Genomic DNA, 25,169 nt, shown 5'->3' on the forward strand with positions numbered 1-25,169 from the left:
ACGACTCACCTAATCCCCTTGTGGAGCTTCACTGCAGGCAGCTTGGTCCATGGCCCAAACGTCCGCCGTGCCTCCCGACGCACAACACCGTACGCACGACCCCACGCACAACGCCACATGCACATCCCGGAGCTCAACACTGCCGCCGCCAGAACCTGCCGCCACATCAACCAGTCTCTGTACCCTTCCGCCAATGATGTGAGTATTGCGGGGGGGATGTCTTATTTCTATCCTCTCGGCAGTGGGAGAGAAATAACACATACCCCAAAAATAAGACATAGTGCCTATTTTGGAGAAAAAAATTAATATTAGGCACTGTCTTATTTTTAGGGAAACACGAGTACATTGCTTAAAATACTATGTCCATGCTAATGATGCTATGTCCATAATACTATGTGCATGCTATGTCCATGCTAATGATCCAAAATGTCTCAACGTCGTAGGGCTGGAGAGGGTTAATCCCCCGTGCAGCAGCGGAGACTGGCTAAAATTGTTACTGAAACGCGAGACGAAATGGATTATTAAGTTAAATGCAACAGGCACAGCAGGCTTAAACAAAAGAAACAATTTGAATACATTGTTATCTTAGTTTTGTATATTGTTTTTATGTGTTTGTTTTTATTGGGTGTCGGTTCTTTCACCTTGATTTTACACCTGTTATGATGTATTCCCAACCGGACAAAATGCTACAGCAGCAAGAAAACGTTTGTCTAGGAACGAACCTTCTCCGCCACCTACCATGGCGAGTTCACAGTGTAACAAATAAAGTAATCATCGACTACAATGTGGTGAGTGACCGCTTCTTTGTTGCTACTCATTCATATATTACGGTATATACTAAGATTAGATGACAAGATAGTTACATCAGTAGACAAGTAGAACAATATGCACCAAAAGCTATGTAATATTCCATCAAACCACAAAAGGTACAAGACTAAATATACAATCTGACATGTTTGACAATACTTTTTATTAACAGATTATTGAAACCCCAATGGGGACCAGGTTCTTGCCATCTTTGACCAATTTAGTTCTGGCATGGTTGGAGGAACAGGTGATATATTCTGACCACAACATGTTAACGAATAACATCAAGTGGTATGCGGGATACATTGACAATATTTTGATCATCTGGTCCAGTGATTTAGCGTTCACACCACAATTTTTTGGACAACAATCATTTCAATCTCAGATTTACCTATGAGGTTTCTGAACAAAGTTTGTCATTTTTGGATTTAAGGCTAAAGGGAAATGCGGTCACACATAGGGTTATTACATCCCTATTTAGGAAACCCACACAGGATAACAACGTGCTACACGCTGATTATAGCGCAGAAAAACACTATATCATTCAAATTTGAACGATAATCGCTCCGTGTGATCATCAAAAACATTAAAGAATTGTTGATTAACAGCTGAACCGAAAAATATTGTTAGTTAAGCATTCAGTGTAATTCCACATCATTCCTCCATTTGCTGGGATCTGATGGAGTAAACGATCGTAGTAACAATCATAACTAATGACTATCGTTCTGTGTGTTATGGTAAGCAATTTTAGGTTAACAATAAACAATAATTTTTGTGATTGTTTATCTATAATTATTAACTGTTAAAAATCACTTTGTCTAATAGAACCATAAGAGTCAACTTCTATTACACACAAATCAGTATCAATCCCTATTGATTAGTTCATTAGAATGACCAAAGCGTGTTCCACCAAATTACTTGTGTCTGCCTAGAAACAGGAGATATAAAGGGTAGACTCAAAGACAAGGGATACCATTCCCCGGATGCTCAACAGAGTTAAGAAAATAGTTCCGCAAAGGTCGTGCTCTGACTTATTAAAAGATAAAACTATAGTTACAGACAAGAGTAAAGATTGGAAACATAAAAAAAATTATACAAAACAACCTAGGTATCATATGTCCAGATGAGGTTACTGCAGAAATATTTGATCAGGGCTATAATTTTCTCTCTAGAAAAAGCCAGCAGTTAGGCTTAACGTTGTCACCAAGTATTTTTTGTGCTTCTGGAAATAAGAGGGCACCATGGAAAAGCAAAATCGGGTGGTTTCGTCCCTTTAATGTTATGAGATGTGGTGCCTGTACATATACTGCTATCCATACACGTTTTGGACCTATTGACTCTTCTGAACTGTTAGGATTAAACATATCATCACATGTGACTTGGATCACACTATATATTAGAAACATGTTCGTGCTTCAGCGTTGATAAAATTACCAAACCCATTTGGGTGTGGTCTGGTGGCTGATTGAGTAAAAAAAAAGTATTAAAAAAGAGAGGTAGAATGGATTTTCCATCTGGGCACTAGAAGCCTTATGCCATGTTTCCTAGGCAAAGCGTGTTGTATTGACGTGGTATTAGAACGGGACATGTATATGGTGGTGTAATGTAGAGGCACTATATGCATACATTGACCATCAACATGGCCTGAAAGCATTGCAATTACAGGACTTGCTTTGGTGTTGTTGGAGTTCGTTCTTCACTACAATTTTTTATTATTTAGGGACAGGCATTGTCTTCATATCAAGGGTGTGGCCATGGGCGCTATTTGCACCCCTTTGTATGCAAATTTATTTATTGGACGCTGGGAGAAAGAGAATGTTTTGACATATGACATCACAATATGGACAGGTTATTACCTGGATGAGATTTATTGATGATGTGCTGTTTTTGTGCCAGGGAACTCGTGAGGGACTGGAGGCCTTGCTTAGTGGCCTCAATTAGAACAATCTAAACAATAAATTGTCTCCTGTGATCAAACAAGACTGTACTGATTTTCTTGATTTATGCATATTTGTAGGTACTGATAGATCACTGCACACCACTATTCATCGGACGACGAGCGTCAATTCCTTACTACATGCTCGTCATCACATCCGCAACATGTTTTACGAGCAATTACTACTGACAAATTCTTGCGGGCTTGCAAAATTTGTGATATGGAGGAATAATTTGAAATTCAATCTAGAGACATAGAAAACAGGTTTAGGCCACATAGATATCGAGTGCAGGATATTGATGTATTGTGGGTATTCTGAGAGCGGAGTCGGTGTGGAGAAGGGACCTATTGGGTGCAAAGATATAAGAACATTATGTACAGTCTATTCGTCTGATTATCAAGTTCAATACAAGATGGGGGGAAATGACCAGCATCTTAAATAAAGCACTGGCCTATACTATCACATGACCCTGACCTGAAGAAGAAGCATATCAGAGAGACATTAAGGGGGCTATGGCAACGCCCTTGGGAGGATAATTATGCAATGAGCCTCTTGAAACCTCTTGCACGTCACTTTCTAACAACACACAATGGACATTGGTAGGATCTCAAAGTGAAAGGGATCAATCGTGTTGTTTTGGGAGGGGAGGAGACCTTAAAAAACGTAAATGCAAGTGGATGACAAAACTTAAAACTCACCAGAGGGACTCTAAACAGTGGCCTGTTCATTCGTCTATCGGGGACTCTATCGGGAGATCGGGGGGGTATCTACCCCAGTGTCTGGGGTGACAGGTTACTTTTGAGGACTTATGCTCAGAATTAGAGATGAGCGATATAGCCATGGCTGTATCCATGCTTTCCAGTCATTTTCCAGGTGGTCCCCGGGTGGTATCGCCCTGCAGCCTGCAGAGTCGGCAGGCTGAGATGAGCGCAGATCAGTTTTGTTTCGAACAAAGCAAAACAAATCTGATTCACTCATCTCTACTCAGAATCAAAGAGAGATTTAGGCAATGAGATCAAGGAGTTTTTTTTAAAGAAATTGAATTTCCCGATATTAACGGAAGAGTAGAATAGGAAGAACAGAATAGGAAATTAAAGGGAGCGTGGTCTGGCAGCCTGACTGTATGGCACCATAAAGTTTGAGCTCCGGCTCCACCACTCCATATAAGCGACTCAACCAAGCATTCACCAGCTAAAACAATGCCCCAGACTTTCATCTGAAAAGGCTGTGGTGATTAATAGCAGCTCTCTCCCTGTTCCTACCTAGAAACTAGACGCTTTATTATCTTTACCTGTCACCACCAACGCACTGACAGAAGCGTCCATGAAAGAGATGCTACTGATTCTACACTGTACATTGCAAGATGACATGGCCTCCTACATTAACCCCTTGAAAGCAGAACTAGATGACCTAGGGGTCAGAATAGATCACGCTGAGTCCAAGATGGGGGAGATTATGGCCTCACATAACAGCCTGATAGATGTGCATGATGACTTGGAGGATGATGTACAGTCTCTGAGAGTAAAGATCGCAGACTTAGAAGATAGGAGCAGGAGGAATAATGTGAAGATAAGAGGTATCCCAGAGACTGTATTATCACAAGATATACCTAAATATGTTTGCTCTCTCATCCAAGCCATTCTACCTGATTGTACCCAACAAGAGCTAGAAACAGACAGGGTACATAGGATTCTACGCCCTAGACATCTGGATTATTCAGTGCCAAGGGGCATATTGGCGTGTATTCATTTTTATAGAATCAAGGAAAAATTGCATGAATCTCTAGGAAACGGGGAGATCTGCCTGCTCCTTATCACAAGGTCAAATTATATGCTGATCTATCAGCAGCAATGTTACAGCTGCGCAGGAATTACAATTCTGTCACCCTTACTTTACGAGAAGAAAGAATTCCCTACAGATGGGGTTTCCCAGTAAAACTATTGATCTACAAAAACGTTTTAAACACAGTGTTGTCGCCTGAGGAAGGTCTTGCTTTACTCCGGAAATGGAAAATCAAGATTCGCACGCCATCGCAACCTCAAGATGCTCAAAGACGCAAGATTCAAGGGGACTGGTCACTAGTGAAATGAAGGTTGGTGGTTTAATGTTTGCAGCATGGTGTTACTGAGTGCTGCCGTGTTAGTTCGGCTCCAGAGTAGGACTTTTTACCCTCACCAATGGTTGGCCTACAGAGTGTAAGCCATTCTTTTGTTCGTCTTATTGTTTGGTTACTTTTGTTTGTCTTTCTCAAGTCTGTTATGTGTTTTTCACACCACCATGTGAGTCCAAAAAAGCAAGATGGTACTATATTGTCCTCAAAGACGGGGGCACCCTGGCTGGGAGGCTCACCCCGTCACTACTATTTTACATTGCATATGTGATAATAGCATAAACTCGCCACACAAGGTCGCATGTATGGAGAGAAGCGAGGAGCATGAGGTGGGATATATTATGCTTACAAGAGGCACATTTACTCGCTGGAGACGCATTTAGACTTAAGAGTCCAAGATTTTCACATATATACCACACACATCACAGGAAAAAATCTAAGGGTGTAGCGATACTGTTTAAAAATCCATTGACGTTTACATTTCAACTACAAATTTCTGATCCCAAAGGTCGTAACCTACTAATAGTATGTGTTATTAACGTACCATACACAATATTATGCTTACACGCGCCTAGCAAAGGTCAAGGGAGATTCTTCAGAAAAAATTTCCAACTGCTTAATTCTAAAAAAGGACACACAATAATCTGTGGAGATTTTAATACTGTGGTTGACTGTACAATGGACACTACCAACCCTAACAGAGTATTGTCTAACATACTGGCCCAACCACTCTTGGACAATGACGTCTGGCGCATGCACCATATTTCTGAATATGACTATTCCTTTTTTTTCCCCACCACACCTACTCTAGGATTGATCTTTTTCTGTTGGATAGACATGACATTAAATGGTCAGACCATGCGGCAGTGACCATGTCTCTAATAGATACAACTTCACCGATATACATGTGGAGATCCAGCCCTTTTGTCCAATCCCATCACGAATACGGCATACGTTTGACACAAGAACTTGAACAATTTTTCAAAACCAACCAGATGGACAAAGTGAGCCCCTTTAGTGTGTGGAATGCACATAAAGCCTACATGAGGGGCCATTTTATTAAGTTTAGGGTTCTCATGAAAAAAGAACGTGAAGCTAAACTACAAAATATCATTTCGCCGATTTCCACACTTAGGGTGCCTTCACACCTACTGGAACCGCAGCAGATCTCACTTCTGCAGCGCAGGATTCGCAGCGCTGCGGATCCAGTATCAATTCACCCCTATGATAGCACATACTCGCAGCGGGATTAACATCCCGCTGTGAATATGTGCTTTAACCCCCGCTGTAAGCAGCCCTGTTGCATCCCCCATCCCCGGCCGCATCACCCCATCCCCCCGTCCCCGGCCGCATCCCCCCATCCCCGGCCGCATCCTGCAGCCCGCTACCGAGAGCATACAGTACCTGCTCGGCGGCGCGGCTGCAGTGAGGCTGCCGGCTCCGGTCCAGCTCAGATCAGCTGAGTGGGACCAGAGCCGGGAGCCTCACTGCAGCCGCGCCGCCGAGCAGGTACTGTATGCTCTCGGTGGCGGGCTGCAGGATGCAGCCGGAGATGGGGGGATGTGGGATGCGGCCGGGGATGGGGGGTGGCGGCGGGCTGCAGGATGCAACCGGGAATGGGGGGCGGCGGCGGGCTGCAGGATGCGGCCGGGGAAGGGGATAATGCAGCCGGGAAGGGGAGAATGCGGCCGGGATGGGGGATGCGGCGGCGGGGCTGCGGACAGCGGGGGGTTAAAGCACATATTCACAGCGGGATGTCAATCCCGCTGCGAGTATGTGCTATCATGGGGGTGAATGGTACCGGATCCGCAGCGGTTCTCGCTACGAATCCGCAGAAGTGAGACACGCTGCGGATCCGGTAGGTGTGAAGGCACCCTAAAGGCGCTCAATAAACGCAACCCCTCTCCCACCAGATAGTCAATCCTGACGGATTTACCATCTTATCTCCTTCATATACTTTTAAATGATTACGAGAAGGCCTTGAGAAAATCCAAAGCTACTTATTATAGCCAGAACAACAAGGCAGGCAAACTGCTAGCTGCCCGCCTTAGGGCTAAACAATCTAAATCAAAAATCCCCCACCTCAAATACCCTTTTAACACAGACGTGCTTTATACCCCCAAAGCAATTGCGTATGATTTTAGAGATTTCTATTCCTACCTGTATAATCTGTAATCCTCCATCTCTTACCCCCCTGATCCACCGGAACAAATCTCTTCCTTTTTGACCCCTCTTTCTCTACCCTACCTGTCTAAAGATCAGGTCAAAAATTTGAAGAGGGACATCAACATTCATAAAATTTTGGACACAATACGGTCTATTCCAGCGGAAAAAGCCCCAGGACCGGACGGTTTCCTGAACAGTTTAGTACAAAAATAGCCGTTTTAGCCCCTGCTCTCTGTAACTTTTGCCAACACGCAATTCGGATTGGTCCTTTTCCAAGGGAAAATCTACAGGCCACTATCATAACCCTCCCCAAAACGGGTAAATCACCTTATTGTCCCCAGACTTTTCGGCCAATATCGCTTCTTAATAGCGACATAAAATTTTTTGCCAAATTAATTGCCCGTGCCTCTGTTACCGGGGTTAGTTTGGATAGACCAAGCTGGCTTAGTACGAGGCAGGAAGACCTCGGATAAGACAAGGCGCCTCCTGAATATACTCCCCCATATTGAACAGCAAGGTTCGTCTGTTCTGGCCCTCGCCCTAGGTGCCGAGAAGGCGTTTGTGCGGCTTCGTTGGTCCTTCGCCTTCTCGGTGTTGGGGCGAATGGGTTTCAGGGGCCAGATCTTATCGGCCATTGCGGCATTATATGCCTTCCCCTCTGCAAAAATTCTTGTCAACGGAGAATTATCAGATGAACTAATAATCACCAACGGCTCTAGACAGGGCTACCTCCTATCCCTGTTAATCTTTATTTTATCTATGGAGCCTTTGGCTCACGCAATCAGGTGACATCCAGAGATCAAGGGGGTTAGGATAGGTCAAATGACACATACCATTTCTCTCAATGCGGACGATGTCCTGCTGACCCTGTCTGATCCTTCCCGTTCCCTACCTGCAGTTGTGCCACTGATAAAATATTTTGGCATCCTCTCCTACTACCACCTTAATACCTCTAAAACACAAGCCCTACCTTTGAACCTTCCACCTGACCTTTGCCTGCAATTTAAAAAAAACTATACATTTGATTGGAGATCGGACAGTGTAGACTACTTAGGGATCAAGTTAACATCATCGCTTAACTCCCTATATAAACAAAATTTCCTGGTTGGGCTGTGTAGCGACATTTAAAATCTTTCTTCTCCCATGGTTCCTTTACCTTTTCAGAACTTAAGCTATTTCTTTACCAAGACATTTTTTCACGAAAGCCCAAAAAATTGTTAACAATTTAGTATGGGCTTATAAGAAACCACGAGTAGCAGCCAAACTGTTACATAAAAACAGACTTGCAGGATGTTTGGGTATCCCAGACCTTAAGACATACTACACAGTTGCAGTGGCCCAGAGCAGAAGATTTTCTCCTAATTGTATGTCTGCATCTGTATTTATTTGTGTTCTGACTGTCCCTGTTCTGGAAAGTATAATGGCCACTGCAAACTGCTTATATTATGTAACCCCCCCCAGTGTTCAAGTCTGGTATTACGCTATGTATGTTTATTTGCCTTTATTTGAGTTATATACTGGTGTGATGATGCAGTTGGCCTGGTGTCACGTGATCTCCCCGGCTGCCATAGTAGGGGTAATAGCCGTCGAGCTTTGGCTGGGGTCAGTTAGACACGCCCAGTTTACCTCAGTCTCGTCTCTACCTTCAAGGGAGGAGGGCGTGTATTCTGTTGTTCCTCAGGAAAACGCCACAACTTCGTAGTATCCTCTTTATTTGTTATTCAAAAAGTATTCCAGTCCAGTCCGGACCATCCTGACTCTCAACCTGTCATATTTATTCAAGATCTGGGTGTCGTTTTCAGTCATAGTCACCTCGTCATTACCAACAGCAAGTATCATATTCAGTCTGTCCTACCCAGTATCATTCTCCGGGACTACTACCCCCATCATCCAGTTCCCTCTCACTCATAGTAACGCTACCACACCACGGCCTATTGTAGCATCATCCATTCCTCTCAGTTGTACTTAAGTTTGCCTCAATCCTGGTTGCATCCAGAGAGACTGTTACTATTGACAACCACCGTATTAATAAACGTACAACTACCGTTGTTTCTGAACCCTGGCATTGGTCTAGTTATTGGTGCCTTGACTAAGGACAACGAAGAATTGTTGGGGCCCCGCATGGTCGGGTTCCCGTGGGTTAGTCACCTCCCCTCGTGCCATAACCGTGACCTAACATCTGTCTACCCGGGTCCTACCTACCACTCACCGCTGACAACTACTACTACTCCCAGCAGCTCACAGACATACTACAGTCACTTTAGTTTCATATTTAAGGGGATGGTGAAAAGGTGAGACAGAGACACATTGGGTGAACATTGAAAGTACAGATACAATACCATACAACCTTTGCCATGTTCTATTGTTGCCCTTTTGGGGAAAGAAGGAGCTGGTCTGCTCGAACCCAGTTACGCAGCTTGGAAACAATACAATGCTAACGTCTCCAAATGAGTACAATTACATAAATCATTAATACCTATTTCTTTTTTAACAGTTGGTATAGCAGATCTAGATCTTCCGACCTGGCAAGACTGAGGGATCCAGACTGTTTCCCAACTCCTGGATGTAAACACTCTTTTGCCATTTCACAGGCTAGAAGAGACTTACAGTATCCCCAAAACTGAAGTTTTTAAATATCTAAGAGTCAAACATCTACTGAATGATGTCGCATACAAGGTTTCGAGCAGACCCGCTTGCTTTCACTTTTTTACAGTCCTGCAAGGTTTGGGTACCTTATAAAACAAAAATATCTTTTCTACACTTTAAGCTAAAAGTCACTATATTGGGGTCACTATTACCCAGGTGTTCATGGACTGTGACATCCCCAACCAGCTCAGCATTGTTAGAAATAACCAGATCCAACAAGGCATCACTTCTAGTTGGCTCCTCCACAAACTGGCCCAGAAAATTATCCTGCAGGAGGTTAAGAAATTCCCTCCCCTTTGTGGTTTTAGCTGAACCGTTACCCCAATCTATATCTGGGTAGTTGAAGTCCCCCATTACCACTACTGTCCCCTCCCGGGCAGCCCGCTCAATTTGTCTATTTAACTGACCATCTATCCCCTCAGTAATGTTGGGGGGTCTATAGATTACACCAAGAATAATTTTTTCACTCTTTACCTTCTCCTGTAGTTCTACCCACAATGCTTCCACATCATCACAGTCATCGCCCACTATTGCATCTTTTACACTCACTTTAATATCATTTCTGACATACAGACATACTCCCCCTCCCCTTCTGCCCACCCGGTCCCTTCTGAACAATGCAAATCCCTGAATATTGACAGCCCAGTTATGTGAGGAGTCCAGCCATGTCTCAGTCACACCAACCACATCAATGGACTCCTCCAGAACCAAGGCCTCCAGCTCCCCCATCCCCAGACTTCTGGCATTAGTAACCATACACTTTATATTACCATTGAGTTTACCTGCTTCATTATAAGAAATGGGATTTATTACTGTGCTGTGGCTACAATCATCCCCACTGCTCATCTGCAACATATGGATCTCCCTATCCACTGGTCTTATCCTCCCCCCACAGGAACCTTCTCCTCCCACCTCAATGTTCTGTCCCCTCTCTAACCTTTCCGCCACTATATTACACACTACATTGTCCCCCCTCCACATCCCTAGTCTTGCTTGTTTATATTTTTTTCCTTTTAGTCAGCAGAATTAAGTTGCGGTGGCAGGTCTAAATTTTGAAAATTTACACAACAGGTTCTGGAACTACTAACGAAGAGGGGGAACTGAGCAGAAACCAGAAGATTTTGGTAGGGCTTTCAGAAAGCGTGGACTAAATTCATCCTTTCAAGCAACTAAAGTGTCTGTCTGCTCTAATTGGCGAGATGCAGATGTACAAACTCCATTCTGACCCTTTGCAATTATGTAGTTATTGACACCTTTAAATATGGAGACCACCATGCCAACACTCGTCCCCCCTTCCCCCAACCACAAGCACCAATCCTGTAACATCACTAACGTACCCAAAGTCAAAGCTTTATCCCACTGGAAGATCCACACAGGATTGGCCTGGAAGGGACTTTACTTTAAACCCCCACCCCGGACAACCCTGCAAGACCGTGACAGTAAAGAATTGTCACATACCCCGTTGGCTCCTACACCAGGGATCTGTACAATATGTAAAAAGTTCTTTTCTTTTGATTTTTTTTAATAATTTTATTTTTATTCATTTTTTTCAACAAAAATGGAACAAAAGAATGACATTCCAATAGTCAATCAGCGAAAACTCGCTATAGAATACTCACACACAGTAGCGTGATAGCATACAACAGCCACAAGGATGAGAGAGTTCCCAGCAATACGGAAGAAATCATGGACAAGGAAAAACGGTGAGAGACGAGGACAAGACACAAAGGGGACAAGAATAGACCGAGAGAAAGGGGGAAATTGGGCAAAGAGAAGAGGGCAAGCACTTAAGACCTGGCACCAGAGGACCTCTCCTCCTAGTATACATCCCATAAGGCCCAAACCTTTTTAAACCCTTCTAGTTTGTTATCAATCATTGCTGTCAGGTGTTCCATGTTACGCACATCAAGGATTCTAGCATATAGGTCGTCCCTAGTGGCAGGGGCCGACCTCTTCCAGTATTTAGCAATTAAACATCTGGCAGCCGTGAGGATATGTAGGAGTAACTTCAGGACATAGCGACACAGCTTTGTCGTTTCAACATTTAGGGTACGTTCACACTTACCGGATCCGCAGCTTATTTCATTTAAATAACTGAACACAGCATCAAATGTGCACCATCAAATCTGCTGCGGATCTGCTGCAGATCTGCTGCGGATCCTGTAGGTGTGAGCGCACCCTTAAAAGATAAATCACTGGATCCAAGGGGACGTCTAGACCTGAGATCTCCTTTAGTAGGTCCTTCACTAATTGCCAATAAGGAAAATAAGGGGACAGAGCCAGTAAACATGGGGGAGAGACCCCACTCCCCGTTGGCATCTCCAACACGTATTCGGTATAGCTGGGTTCATGGCATGGTGAGTCTCTGGGGTATAACACCAGAACAGCATAATCTTGTACTGATTCTCTTTATATGTAACACAAATGGAGGTTTTTGCTGCCCTGTCCCATATTGTCTTCCAGGTAGTTTGTGGTAGCCGTCTACCAAAAAGCTCCTCTCACCTATCCATGTACAGGTACCGCACCTCAGTATCAGGGCCAGGATGTTTAAGTAACCTCTATATATCTAAAATAAGACCCTTAGTGGATACCCCTGCCTTACAAAGCCGTTCAAAATCAGAAGGCACGGAGACCATGGTCAAAGAGAATAGTGAGGACACATAGGGGGAAATGTATCAAAGGTTTTGCGCCTATTTTCCGGTGAATAATTAGATTTTTCACCCATTTTTGATCTAAATTCTATTTATGAACCAGTATTCGACAGGCGGATATTTGTTAGATGTGACTTTTTTTTTTTTTTTTTAATCTGCCTGTTTTGAGTATTCAAAAGGACGTATAATCCGGGATTAGCGCCCAATTTATCATTTGTGACTTTGTAAAAAGTCGCACAAACAGGTGCAGGCCTACGTCTGGTCAGTACCAGTTGAATATAACTGCACAATTTTTTCTTATTTGCGACTTATTACTTAGATACATTTACTATGGCAGTGCTACATTTTAATGAATCAGTCACAAGCTATTGGAAGAACAAAATACACACCAATCCCCATTAGAATAGTTGCACACATTAGACTCCTTAATAAATGTCCCCCATAGTGCTTTATCTAAAGGTATTGATACTGTGTCATGGTTGGAAGAGCATAATCTCTAGCTAAAACTGTGAATAGATTAAGGGTCCTGTCGGAGGGGTTGACGATGTCCGAAAAGCGAAATAATCTATTCTCACACCAATCTTTCGTCATACCACTAGTGAGGCTATTCGGCAACATGGAGTGGAAGAGGAAAGACGTCATGGCAGAACACTGGGAAACCAGAGGGAACCTTTGCGTACACACTTTCCATACTTGTCTGGTATGCATTATGGGGCCTAGGACTGAGTAGGGCAAAACCGTGGCAGAGGTGGACCATAATAACAAATTGGTGTGGACCGGTGGAATCCAAAGCTTCTTAATCACCATCCACTTCGAGTAGGCTCACAAAGCTGACCAAGCCGGGATATGCCGCAAATGTGCAGCCCAGTAATAGCAAGTGATGTCAGATAGGGCAAGACCCCCCCCAAGACTTAGGAGCCTGCAGTATATTTTAAGTTTTTGCAGCAAAATGATTGAATCAAACACAATTTGAGAATTTTTAAAATAAATGTTAACCACTTAAATATATTAATTCTAATGTCAAATACGAATCACACTTCCATTATTGGTTTGGACTCAACTCAAACATGAAACATTGTCATGCAACTCATGTGTTATGTAACTGTATCTAGATGACACCCTCGGGCTGTCAGCAACATGGCTGTAGCCATGTTTTGGATCCTTCAGACATCAATTTTTTAAGTCAGGAGTTTAAGGACTTAATGATTTTATTAACAAGTTAGGACCCTAATGGTGCGTTTACACAGACAGATTTATCTGAGAAGCCAAAACCAGGAACAGACTATAAACAGGGATCAGGTCATAAAGGAAAGACTGGGATCTATCCTCTTTTCAAATCCATTCCTGGCTTTGGCTTCCAAAATCTGTCAGATAAATCTTTCTGTGTAAACGCACCCTAATGCTGCATTTACACGAAACGATAATTGGCCTGATTGTACGATTAACGATGTCGGAGTAACGATTTTTTTTCATAACGGTCAGCGTTTAGACGGTACGATATATTGTACGGAAATTCATTTTGCGATCGCTTAAGCCTATCTCACACATTGTTTAAATCGGCGAACGACTGTTTACACGGAACGATTTGCAAATTTTTTGCCAACGACAAAAGACGATTTTAGAACATGTTGTAAGACCAAAGTGAACGATTTCTCGTTTGATCGTTCGCAGCGTTTACATGTATGATTATCGTGCAAATTCGCACAATAATCGTTCCGTGTAAACGCAGCATAAGATACATTAATTAATCCCACTCCACACTGCAGATGTAAACAGAGTTGATAAGGTCTTGGATGATATTTGTGTCCAAAAAATTTCTTAAACGAAATCAAAGCTGTATTGTGGACACTCATATCATAAGCTTGCCACCCATGTCAAGGGGCCTCATCTATTGAGTCTATAATTAACTAACAGAGGAACCAAAACTAAACTAACTTAACAGGAAGAAGCAGTCCAGAACAAAAGTCTTAAGCGGATGGCAGCCGTCTGCCAGGGTACAGCTCCCACTGGGGAAAGAAAATAATCTGCAAAAAAAAGTCTCGAACTGCCAGTTCTGATGATCCAGGTCTCCCACGCCTGTATGACCTTGACGTTGTCTGGGGAAGCTGAAGCACCAACTGGAGGACCCCACTTGGAGTTCAGAATTAAATCTCTTCAATTTAATTATGAGCCTGCTGCCGTTTAACTCTGCGCTCCGCTCGACTCTGGGTGCTGGAAAAAGCAGGATCTAATCCTGGGAAACTTCTCCATTTTCCAGGACTGGATCCAGCTTTTCCAGGCACCCAAGGAGAAGCGGCACTAAGTTAAACAGCAGCAAGCAGATGAGCAGATTAAAGATAATGAAGCCCTTTGCTTTGTTATTACTGTTAGGGTAGCTTCACACGGGCGGGCTCGCAGCGAGATTCTCGCTGCGAGCCCGGCAGGTCCTGGCAGTTCCCATAAACTACATACTTGCTGCGGACCGCAGCGAGTATGTAATTGTACCGCGCTTAACCCCTTCTACTCCCGCCCGGCTCCCCCGCTGTAAGCAGCATACATTACCTGTCCTTGCTGCTCGGGTCCGGCGTCCTGCTCTCCCGTCCGGCCAATTAGTGTGTTGCCCAGCCGCAGCCACTGATTGGCCGGGCGGGAGAGCAGGACGCCGGACCCGAGCAGCAAGGACAGGTAATGTATGCTGCTTACAGCGGGGGAGCCGGCGGGAGTAGAAGGGGTTAAGCGCGGTACAATTACATACTCGCTGCGGTCCGCAGCAAGTATGTAGTTTATGGAAACTGACAGGACCTGCCGGGCTCGCAGCGAGAATCTCGCTGCGAGCCCGCCCGTGTGAAGCTACCCTTAATGTGCTCATGTCCAGCTGTAACATTTGTGTTTATGTGGTTACCATGAAGGGTTAAAGGGGCACTCCAGCGGGGGAAGGGGGCACTTTTTCCAGCGGCGGGTCCCGCATCGCGGCGCTCCGGTCCCCGGCCGCTTCCTGGTGTCTGACGCGGGCCTGAGACTCCCCCCCCCCGCTGGAGTACTCCTTTAAAACTTTTGGAAAAACATTGTAATCCTTGAAATGCCTCCAGCTTTGGAACCACTTCTAGCAACACAAAACTGGTCAACAAGAAACAGGAATGCTGGCAGTCCCTGAGAGGATCCCACCCTGAACTCACAAGAGAAGGACATGATGTCTTATAAATAACTGATAACACAGACGCTTAAAACCACTAACCAGCTCACTGCCCAGAACAGGAAATAGCTAACCATTTATGGAATAACCAGTCACAGTATTATATGTATACACTTTGTGACTTGAAACTCCGCCTATAATGAAGGAATATATAATCAATGTGAAACTAAAGAGAGTATATACTTCTATCTCGGCTCGGTGTTATCTCCTCGTCGCTGGCACTCAGCTTTATTTAATTTGGACAGGGATAGTCACTTGGGAATAAGGTGGATAAAAAGGTAAAATTCACCTTATCATTTATACATAGGTAAGGAATCTTTATAATGTTAAAGCTCAAACATGAAGGTCTTTTATCGTATGAGGGTATATTCACACGGGCGGGCTCGCAGCGAGATTCTCGCTGCGAGCCCGGCAGGTCCTGTCAGTTCTCATAAACTACATACTTGCTGCAGTCTAAACGACCGCAGCGAGTATGTAATTATACCGCGCTTAACCCCTTCTACTCCCGCCGGCTCCCCCGCTGTAAGCAGCATACATTACCTGTCCTTGCTGCACGGGTCCGGCGTCCTGCTCTCCCGCCCGGCCAATCAGTGGCTGCGGCTGGGCAACACACTAATTGGCCGGACGGGAGAGCAGGACGCCGGACCCGTGCAGCGAGGACAGGTAATGTATGCTGCTTACAGCGGGGGAGCCGGCGGGGGCAGAAGGGGTTAAGGGCGGTATAATTACATACTCGCTGCGGTCGTTTAGACCGCAGCAAGTATGTAGTTTATGGGAACTGACAGGACCTGCCGGGCTCGCAGCGAGAATCTCGCTGCGAGCCCGCCCGTGTGAATATACCCTTACAGCGTTTTTGACACTGCTAGAAAAGGACTACATATCACCTCTGAACTGTTACTTTGAACTAAATAAAGTCAAGTTTGGACTTTTAAACTCATCAAGCATGTAACGTGCAATTGCCAACCAGGGCCCACTAAATGGTTCCTCACAATTATTAAAAAAGGTAGCGGACAAGTATTTATGATGTTATACAGTGTTCCCTTAAGTTACAATATTGATTGGTTCCAAGACAACCACTGTATGTTGAATATATGGTATCTTGAGACCAAAATATCTTATGAAAAACTAGTAATTGGTTCTGAAGCCTAAAATAAGAAAAAAAAACATTTAAAGAAAAACAAGCAGATAACTAATGTGGGTAAAGCAAGACATTGCATACAACAATCAGAAAGTTACTGGAAACTTGAAATCACTTTCTTTGTAGAAGATTGGAGATTTTTCATCCATATAACACAGGGTCCTAGAAAAATAAAAGGAGCCGTCTGGTGTCCAAAGGAGCAACTCATCCTGGTCACAGGTCAAGAACAGTACAGGGCATGTACTGTAGAGAGGAAATACCATTGGAAAATGGCCTCTTTATTGGTCAATCATCTAGCTATTCACATGTGCTGCAGATCCTGCCTGTCTGTAGCATTGCATGTTGAGTCTAGTCTCAGGTTATGATGGTCTAGAAAGGACCATTGTATGTTGAAAATATTGTATTCTGAAGCCACTGTAAGCTGATGGGCAACTGCAGTAATTTAAAAGAAATTAAGGAATAAAAAACATAGTTTTTAAGATTGCTTAAGCCCATAGGGTGAATCGTTGAAAGACCGTTTACACGAAGCGATCTGCGAATTTTAAGCGAACAACCAACAACGAATTGAGAACATGTTGAAAGATTACAATGAACGATTTCTCCCTCGTCGCTTGATCGTTCGCTGTGTTTACACGAGCCGGTTATCGCTCAAATGCGATTGTTATTGTGAAAATTCAAACAATGGTGTAAACGCACCATTAGTGCTGATGCATTTTTGGTGTATTTATAATTCACCTATCTGGTGTTGTCCACAATGCTCTACTCTTTATAAATATACATTATGTCTTAATATCTAGTAGGGGGCAATAGGAGGCCAGTGGGCTTGTGTCTTTCTGTGACGGTTGTCAATTACTCAGGTGTAACCCCAGCAACCCGTATTGGTATTTTCTCCCCAAGGTTCATAAAACCTTGGTGGGTCCTCCGGGTCACCCAATTGTGGCGGGGAGGGACATTGTATCGGAAAATCTTTCTCAATATAAGGACTGGTTACTCCGCCCCCTGTTGTCCCGAGTACCTTCGTATATTAGGGACACTAAAATGTTACTCCAAGAATTAGACTCCCTTAATATTATGAATAATGTCTTTCTTGCATCCATTGATGTGGTAAATCTGTATTTGAGAATTAGACATGAGGATTGTATTGTATCCATAAAGAGAATATTATCTCGATCAGATAAAGATTCTAATTGTATCGACTTTGCATGTCAGGCTATTGAATTTATTTTAAAAAACAATGCATTTACCTTCAATGACAAATGGTTTGTTCAATTTACAGGAGTGGTGATGGAGACTCCTGTAGCCCCCACGTTAGCTAATTTATTTCTAGTCTTATGGGAAGAGGATTTTATATATTCCATTAATAACCCCTTCATTAGGAATATTAAATATTGGGGTAGATATCTGGACGATACCCTAATTGTATGGGAAGGTACCAAGAAAGATTTTATACGTTTTACAGAATATCTGAATACTAACCCCCTTAATATGCAATTTACATCTGAGTTTGGGAGGGGGGGAGACTATAAATTTTTTAGATGTTACTGTATACATACATAATAAATTACATAAAAAGGGTTATCGAAAAGACATAGCGACCAACTCTTTACTACATTACAATAGCTTTCACCCACAATACGTAAAAAGTTTTTTTCCCTATGTACAATTCTTTCGTTTACTTAGAATTAATAGTGAATACGATACTTTTTCCCTTCAAGCAATGGAATTAATGGAGAGATTAAGAGAAAAGAACTATCCCAAGACTGTAATGGCGAAGGCTTTTAAAAAAAAGTTGTGAAAAAAGACAGAAAAGGCATTGATTTTTCAGAAAAGGAGAGAAAGTAAAAAGGAGAGATTTATTTTTTCCTTTGAATATAGTCCTATGTCGGAACAGATTAAAAAAGTGATACATCGTAATTAGTATCTTCTGAGAAATGACGAACACCTCAAGGATAGGGCCAGCTTACCACCGATAGTTTCATTCCGTAGAACAAGAAATTTGAGGGATGATATTGTAAGAGGATCAGATAGAGAAAAACTAGAACTAGGTACATGGCTAAACAGAGCGGTACCGCAGGGAAATTTTAGATGTAGAAATTGCAATATATGTAATCAGATGATCGATAAAGCATACTTGAAGATATGAGGGATTTATTATATTGTCCGTGACCTGATCACCTGCCAAACTAAATAGGTTGTATACGTAATGTTTTGTCCATGCGGTTATTACTACATTAGCAAAACTATTCGCAAACTTCAGATAATGATTAAAGAACACATGCACTCTCTATTAAAAGGATGCCCTAGATTAAAAGCCCATATGAAAGAATTTCATGCATCTAATAAAAGTCTTTTGAAATTTGCAGGGATACTAAGGGTTAAACCGGAGGGAGGAGGAGACATCCATAGAAAACTGTTACAGTTGGAAGCACGTTGCATTATTGAAACAGAAGCAACGGGCAATCTTGGACTAAATGACAGAAACGATTACAGTGTGTTTCTCTAGATTTGGTATGATATTCTTTAAATTGTTTTTTATGTAAACTTATCACATGGTGTTGGTGTATATAGCAGAAGGAACGCCTCCTTCCCGTCATGCCTTGACAAAGCGCCAGAGGGCGTGAAACGGACGTTGGCCGGAGAAGGAGCGCTCCTTGTTTATCCTGTATGCGTTGTTTACAATAAAGGTGAATTCTGGTGAGTGCCGCAAAGACTGCTCTTCTTTTATCACAATTACTCAGGTGTCCTTTTCAAGCACCAGTTGTGTTTGTTACTTACTGTACATAATTGTATGATTGCCAACCCTCCAATTTTACTAATTCTAAGTTTCTAAGCATGTTTTTATTTTTTCATTCAGTTAGCTGAACTAAAAAAAAATAAAGCTGAGTTTCCTGAATGAGGCTATGTTCACACTACGTATATTTCCGGCCGTAGTGTGAACCACGAATATACGCCCGTAGTTTTGAAGTTGATGCGTACCCTGGAAAGTATACGATATACGGCCGCACAATGCACACTACGTATGAGCTTACGGCCGGATCGTATGCGGCGCCGTGAAAAATGATCAAGACCATTATTTGAGGACGGAAATGTTCCGACTCACGGCTGTTGATTCCAATGCGGCCCCGTACGGAATACTTACTTCAGCCAAATCTAACTTGATTTTTATATTAAAAAGGTTCTGTGTGTTTTATTGGGCTGGGCGAAGATTTCCAAGTAAATGACCTGTTCCAGATCGCTTTGAAACAAGCTGGGGAACTAAGTACTACGGGCGTATGTTCGCGGTTCGTACGCATCCGGCCGGACATATACGTAGTGTGAACATAGCCTTAAGCAGTAACCAGCTGTTCCACGGAATGGTAATGGCACTGTTGGGCAATTATACAGGGAAGACACAGTTTTAGAATTTCTGTAGTACACTATTATGAACTTTACAGGCCAGAAAAAGTGTGAAAATGTGCAATTTAATAAGCACACTACGAGAAGCTGACTGGCAATCTGTCTCATGACTTCCCCCTACCATTCCTAAACCTGCTTAGGACCCAGCTTCCAGCTATACAGGAGCTTGTTTGTACCAGAGAATAAAAGCATTTCTCTACATTCCGAAAGCACAGTTAGATATATGAAGGTACTATGTGTCTCTTTGACCTAACAGCTATCTAACAAAGTCAGCAGTTTGGAACATTAAAGGGAACCAATCACGCAGAATATGCCCCTAATGATAAGGAAGCGTGCTGGTACATCACCCAGCACGCTACCTAATCATGCCCCTGTACCCTCTGTGCATTCCTTGATAACATCGTAATCTTACTTTTCCGAAGTCCCGCGGTGTATGGTAATTAGCTTAAAGTAGTCACGGTGGGCTAAACTAGTCATGGTCCTGGGCGTAGCTTGGCAGAGTCCTGGGCGGTTTCGAGCACTGTAATCACGCCCAGAGGGGCGTGATTCAAAGACCTCCGCTTCGCTGACGTCACCCAGAGCTTGCGTTCCACGTCCCAGGGCCTGCAATCCATGTCGGTGGCGCTGCAACGTCTTCAGCTTGCCGTGCATGCACAGTACGCCAGCGTCTTCTCCCGCTGTACTGCGCATGCGCGGCGTGCTAAAGACGTCGCAGCGACGCCGATGTGGAATGCAAGCCTTGGGGGACGTCAGCGAAGCGGAGGTCTTTGAATCACGCCCCTCTGGGCGTGATTACAGCGCTCAAAACCGCCTAGGATCCTGCCAAGCTACGCCCAGGACCATGACTAGTTCAGCCCGCCATGACTACTTGGAACTAATTACCATACACCGCGGGACTTCGGAAAAGTAAGATTACAGTGTTATCAAGGAATGCACAGAGGGTACAGGGGCATGTTTGGGAAGCGTGCTGGGTGATGTACCAGCACGCTTCCTTATCATTAGGGGCATACTCTGTGTGATTGGTTCCCTTTAATTACAAATGTTTTGTTGTTATATATGTACCTATTATGGTCGAAAACATGTTCACCATAGGCATTTTATAAAAACATTCATAAAAGATCATAGGGATTTTATCAAATCATGTATATTCTACAGCCTTTACCACGAGAGACCACTTTTTCTTTCTAAACTTGTACATGGCCTTTACGACTATCTACGTCAGAAAATGAGCAAGATCGGTACTTGTTTGCAGAGACCTTAAAAAGCTTGACTAATCTTGTGGCCATTGACATGTCAATGCTTTGGGCGGAGGGCAGTAGTGCACATGACATCGCATTAACACACTGAGGCTGGGGGGATGCCAAGCTGAGGCTCTGCGCGGAATTCCTCCACTTTTGCTCAGTGTGAACAGACCCTAAAGGAAGTACAAAATCTACTGGATTTACCTCATCTTTCTAGGTCGCACTCTGCTAAATAGTAGAAAACTTGTAATCAAGACTATTTAGAATGGTGTTTTATTTCTGCATCCAGCAAATAAGCGTTAGAGCTTAATCGTAATTTTTATGAGCCAGAAAACATGTATAGTAGATGCTGGAAATGTACTGAGGCTCTAACTGTAAGGCTACATTCACACATACATAGTGCAGCCTGTGACCGCTCTGCACTGCAAAATTACAGCATGTCGTTTTTTTTTGAGGCACGGATCGCGGCCCCGACATGTGAACAGGGTCATCGAATACCATAGATTCTACGTTCTGTCCACAATTGCGGACAAAACAATGGACATGTAAATATAGCCTAACAGAGTAGTAATGGTGACAGCATATAGAGGAATTGATGGTGGAGATGCAGGGAAATCCCTCAGTGATATTAAAGCTACCATGGTGTTGTTTTCTGGATACACCAGAACACTGTAGTTTTGGTATCTCACAATGGCTTATTATTTATTTGTATAGCGCCAATAGATTACGCAGCGTTTGGCTTCTGAACTTTCTGTCCGGAAGCTGATATGTTACTACCTCCCTATGTTTGTCATAGAATAAATCCCGATATGGTTTCTCTGCTGGACGATGTGAACTGATGTTTATGGAATCTGTTTTTTTTTCTTTTTTTTGAGCTGCTCAATCACAATTTTATGTTCATGCTATAGATTTGTGCTATTTCAGTCTTAAGTTATACATACTGTTGAAACCTCACTAGTGTGTTTGGTTGTGCGCTTTCCTACCAATTTTTTTTATGTATCACGTGTGCTTTTTTGGTTTATAAAATATTTTCTCTGTTGCGGCTTTATTGTGAGCCCAGTGTTGTTTCATCCCCTGATCAGCAGATGGCGCCCGGACACCATGTATTGCCAGCCACAGTATGGGAACTAGGTTATTTTCCCGGCTACGGTCATGGATTCTGTTACCGATGGAATAGTTGTGTTTTGCCAGTACAGATGAGAATCGCTCCGCCACCAGGTCTCATATGAGGATACACACACAGCAATGCTAGTTCTCTAACAATGGCTGTCACCATTATAAGTGGGAAGTGTTGGGCACCGCTAGTATCCATTATGTGATGGACCCAGCAAGGCAAAATGGTTTCCATTACATGCAGAAACCACAATACATGTGTGAACGAGGCCTGACGGTATAAGGGCTTATTATAGCAGGATGGACTCAGTACAGCCTCATGAGCGCGGCCCGAGCCATTAGTATGACGCCTGGGATCACCACATATACAGCGTGCTTTCCCTATTTCCGTATATCCCCGTCTCACTAACACTCGCCGGCCTGTATCACCGCAGCAGCCTCGGTTCTCATGTGCTCCGCCACCCTCCCCTTTCCCATAGCCTCCTCAGCCCTCAGTATACACGACATGCATCGGCTGCAGAGACGGGAGACGCCCTCCACGCCGGCTCCCTGGACCACCCGCACTACTCCGCCACTACAACCACCCAGCTCTGCCCGCCACAGCGAGGCGCCGTCTCCCTCAGCACCACACTGCGCTGTGAGGGAGGAGCTATGCGCACGTCAAGCGCGATGGCGTCAGTGGGCGGGGTTGCCGTTTACCTAGCAACCTAAGCAAAGCCCCCTAGTAACAAGAAACAACTAACATAGACAGGTACATCAGATCCTGTGCCATGTACGTGAGTGTGTGCTGGGTATATTGGATGCAGTATATAGCCTGTAGTATGTATGTGTATGTATATAATGAGTAGTAGTTATATATGCCTGTTTCTGCAGTGTTTCATCAGGATACACAATCTTTTATGATGTGCTTGTATGTCAGTACCTGAATATTTTATTCTGGTCATGTGGACGCTATATCTGCATGGGAATGCCTATAACTGCATTCTGGTGCAGGTATTGGTCATTGGGTTTATATGGCATTACCAAATTACTGTACTTTTAACTGGGATTTGAATATATATATATTAGTATATGTTCACACTGAGTAAACAGAAGGGTCAATTTTCTAGATGAATTGATGAGGAAATTGTCAACAAATCTTCATCCCGTCCTTGTCAAAGCAGATTGCCCAGTTTTTGAAGTACAAAAAACAGAATCCTTGTTAGGGTGCGTTCACACCTACAGGATCCGCAGCAGATCTGCAGCAGATTTGATGTTGTGTTCAGTTTTTTAAATTAAATCTGCTGCGGATCTGGTAAGTGTGAACGTACCTTTAAAGCAGAATTGCACATAGTCAAAGATTTTCCATAGAAATCAATGGGGCTTGGCTGGTTCGGTTTACACGTAACAGCGGAATTTTACACTGCAAGTTCACAGCGAAATCCGCTGCGATGTCCCTTCTGTCAGTTCAATAGGATAACACACTCGCAGCAGAGTTGTCATCCCAATGTGAGTATGTAAGCGGCAGCCCTCTTAACCCCCCGCAGCCCGGTCCATACATAACCCGTGCTGGACTCCGGCTTTTTCTGTGGCTCCCGGCGTCTGGACGTCCCGCTCTGCCCATCAGTGGCACGTTGCCCGGCACATTGATTGGTTGAGTGGATGTCAGGACACTGTGAGCCACAGAACAAGCCAGACCATTAATGTATGTACAGGGCCTCGGGGGGTTAAGGGGGCTGCCGCTTACATACTCGCAGCAGGATGACAATTGCACTGTGAGTATGTAATCCTATTGAAACTGACAGGAGGCTAATTGCAGCGGATTAAATCCACTGCGATTCCATTACGTGTGAACCTACCCTAAAGCAGAATCTGCATGGAAATCTATGCAGAGTCTGCCTGAAATTACTTAGTATGAACATACCCCTCCCTGATACTCTCGATGCTTTAGTGTAACAGAGTTGAGTTTGTTATCAACGTGTTTTGTTAATGGGGTACTCCGGAGAAAAAAAAAGTTTTCAGTTTAGCTGGTGTCAGAAAGTTATACAGATTTGTAAATTACTTCTATTTAAAAATCCAGTACCTATCAGTTGCTGTATGCCCTGCAAGAAGTGGTGGATTCTTTCTTGTCTGACACAGTGCTCGCTGCTGCCACCTCTGTTCATGACAGGAACCATCCAGAGTAGTAGCTAATCCTCATAGGAAACCTCAAAACCTTTCCTCCTCTGGACGGTTCCTGACATGGACAGAGGTGGGCTCTGTTTGCTTCCGTTTGGCAATACAGAACAGAATACGCAATGGAGGCCCCTAAACTGAGCCTACAACACATTGTAAAGCTTGCCTCTCACTGAGGCCGATTTGTGAAATTCCATGCGCAATGTAAAAAATGAACTGCACATGTAAATTTATCGTATGTCCAAATTGTATTATATGTCCTTGTGTGCAGCAGAACAAACCTCCTGTGCATAGTTGGCATCCAATGGCGCTGTGGATGAGATGGAGTGACACGTAAGTCACATGCTGCTCCATAGGATACATCTATGGACGAGAGCTCTCTTCCTCTGCCCACAAGGACAGGGTATCTGTGGGGGTATGAAGCTGCATAATGCTAAATTATTAAACAGTAATTGTTTATCAGTCAGTAATTGATACAGAATTGTTCTAAAAACAACTGTAAGGGTTAACCCCTTTACTCACCTCCACTGCACCTCTGCTGCTGTCAGCTCTACTGGTCCTTACTTGGGTCATCTGACATTTCGCGCTCACTTATCCTGTCGATAGGCTCATCAGGCAGTTCCTGCTCACGCAAAACA

General features: G+C 43.7%; 1 protein-coding gene across 5 annotated transcripts in view; it reads left to right on the top strand.

Annotated features, from left to right (window-relative positions):
* Positions 1 to 23,029: 23,029 nt before the first annotated feature.
* FAM184A (family with sequence similarity 184 member A) overlaps positions 23,030 to 25,169 on the top strand; it is a 207,400-nt gene continuing 205,260 nt past the window's right edge. For 3 of the 5 annotated variants that reach the window (XM_069974905.1, XM_069974911.1, XM_069974906.1), the window contains exon 1: positions 23,035 to 23,149. The gene's annotated coding sequence lies outside the window, so the exon portion shown is untranslated. Of the gene's footprint in view, positions 23,150 to 25,169 lie in introns of all 5 variants that reach the window. The other 2 variants (XM_069974902.1, XM_069974901.1) reach the window with 2 other exon arrangements.

The sequence above is a fragment of the Dendropsophus ebraccatus genome, chromosome 6 (genome assembly GCF_027789765.1).
Source record: "Dendropsophus ebraccatus isolate aDenEbr1 chromosome 6, aDenEbr1.pat, whole genome shotgun sequence".
Classification (NCBI taxonomy): Eukaryota; Metazoa; Chordata; class Amphibia; order Anura; family Hylidae; genus Dendropsophus; species Dendropsophus ebraccatus.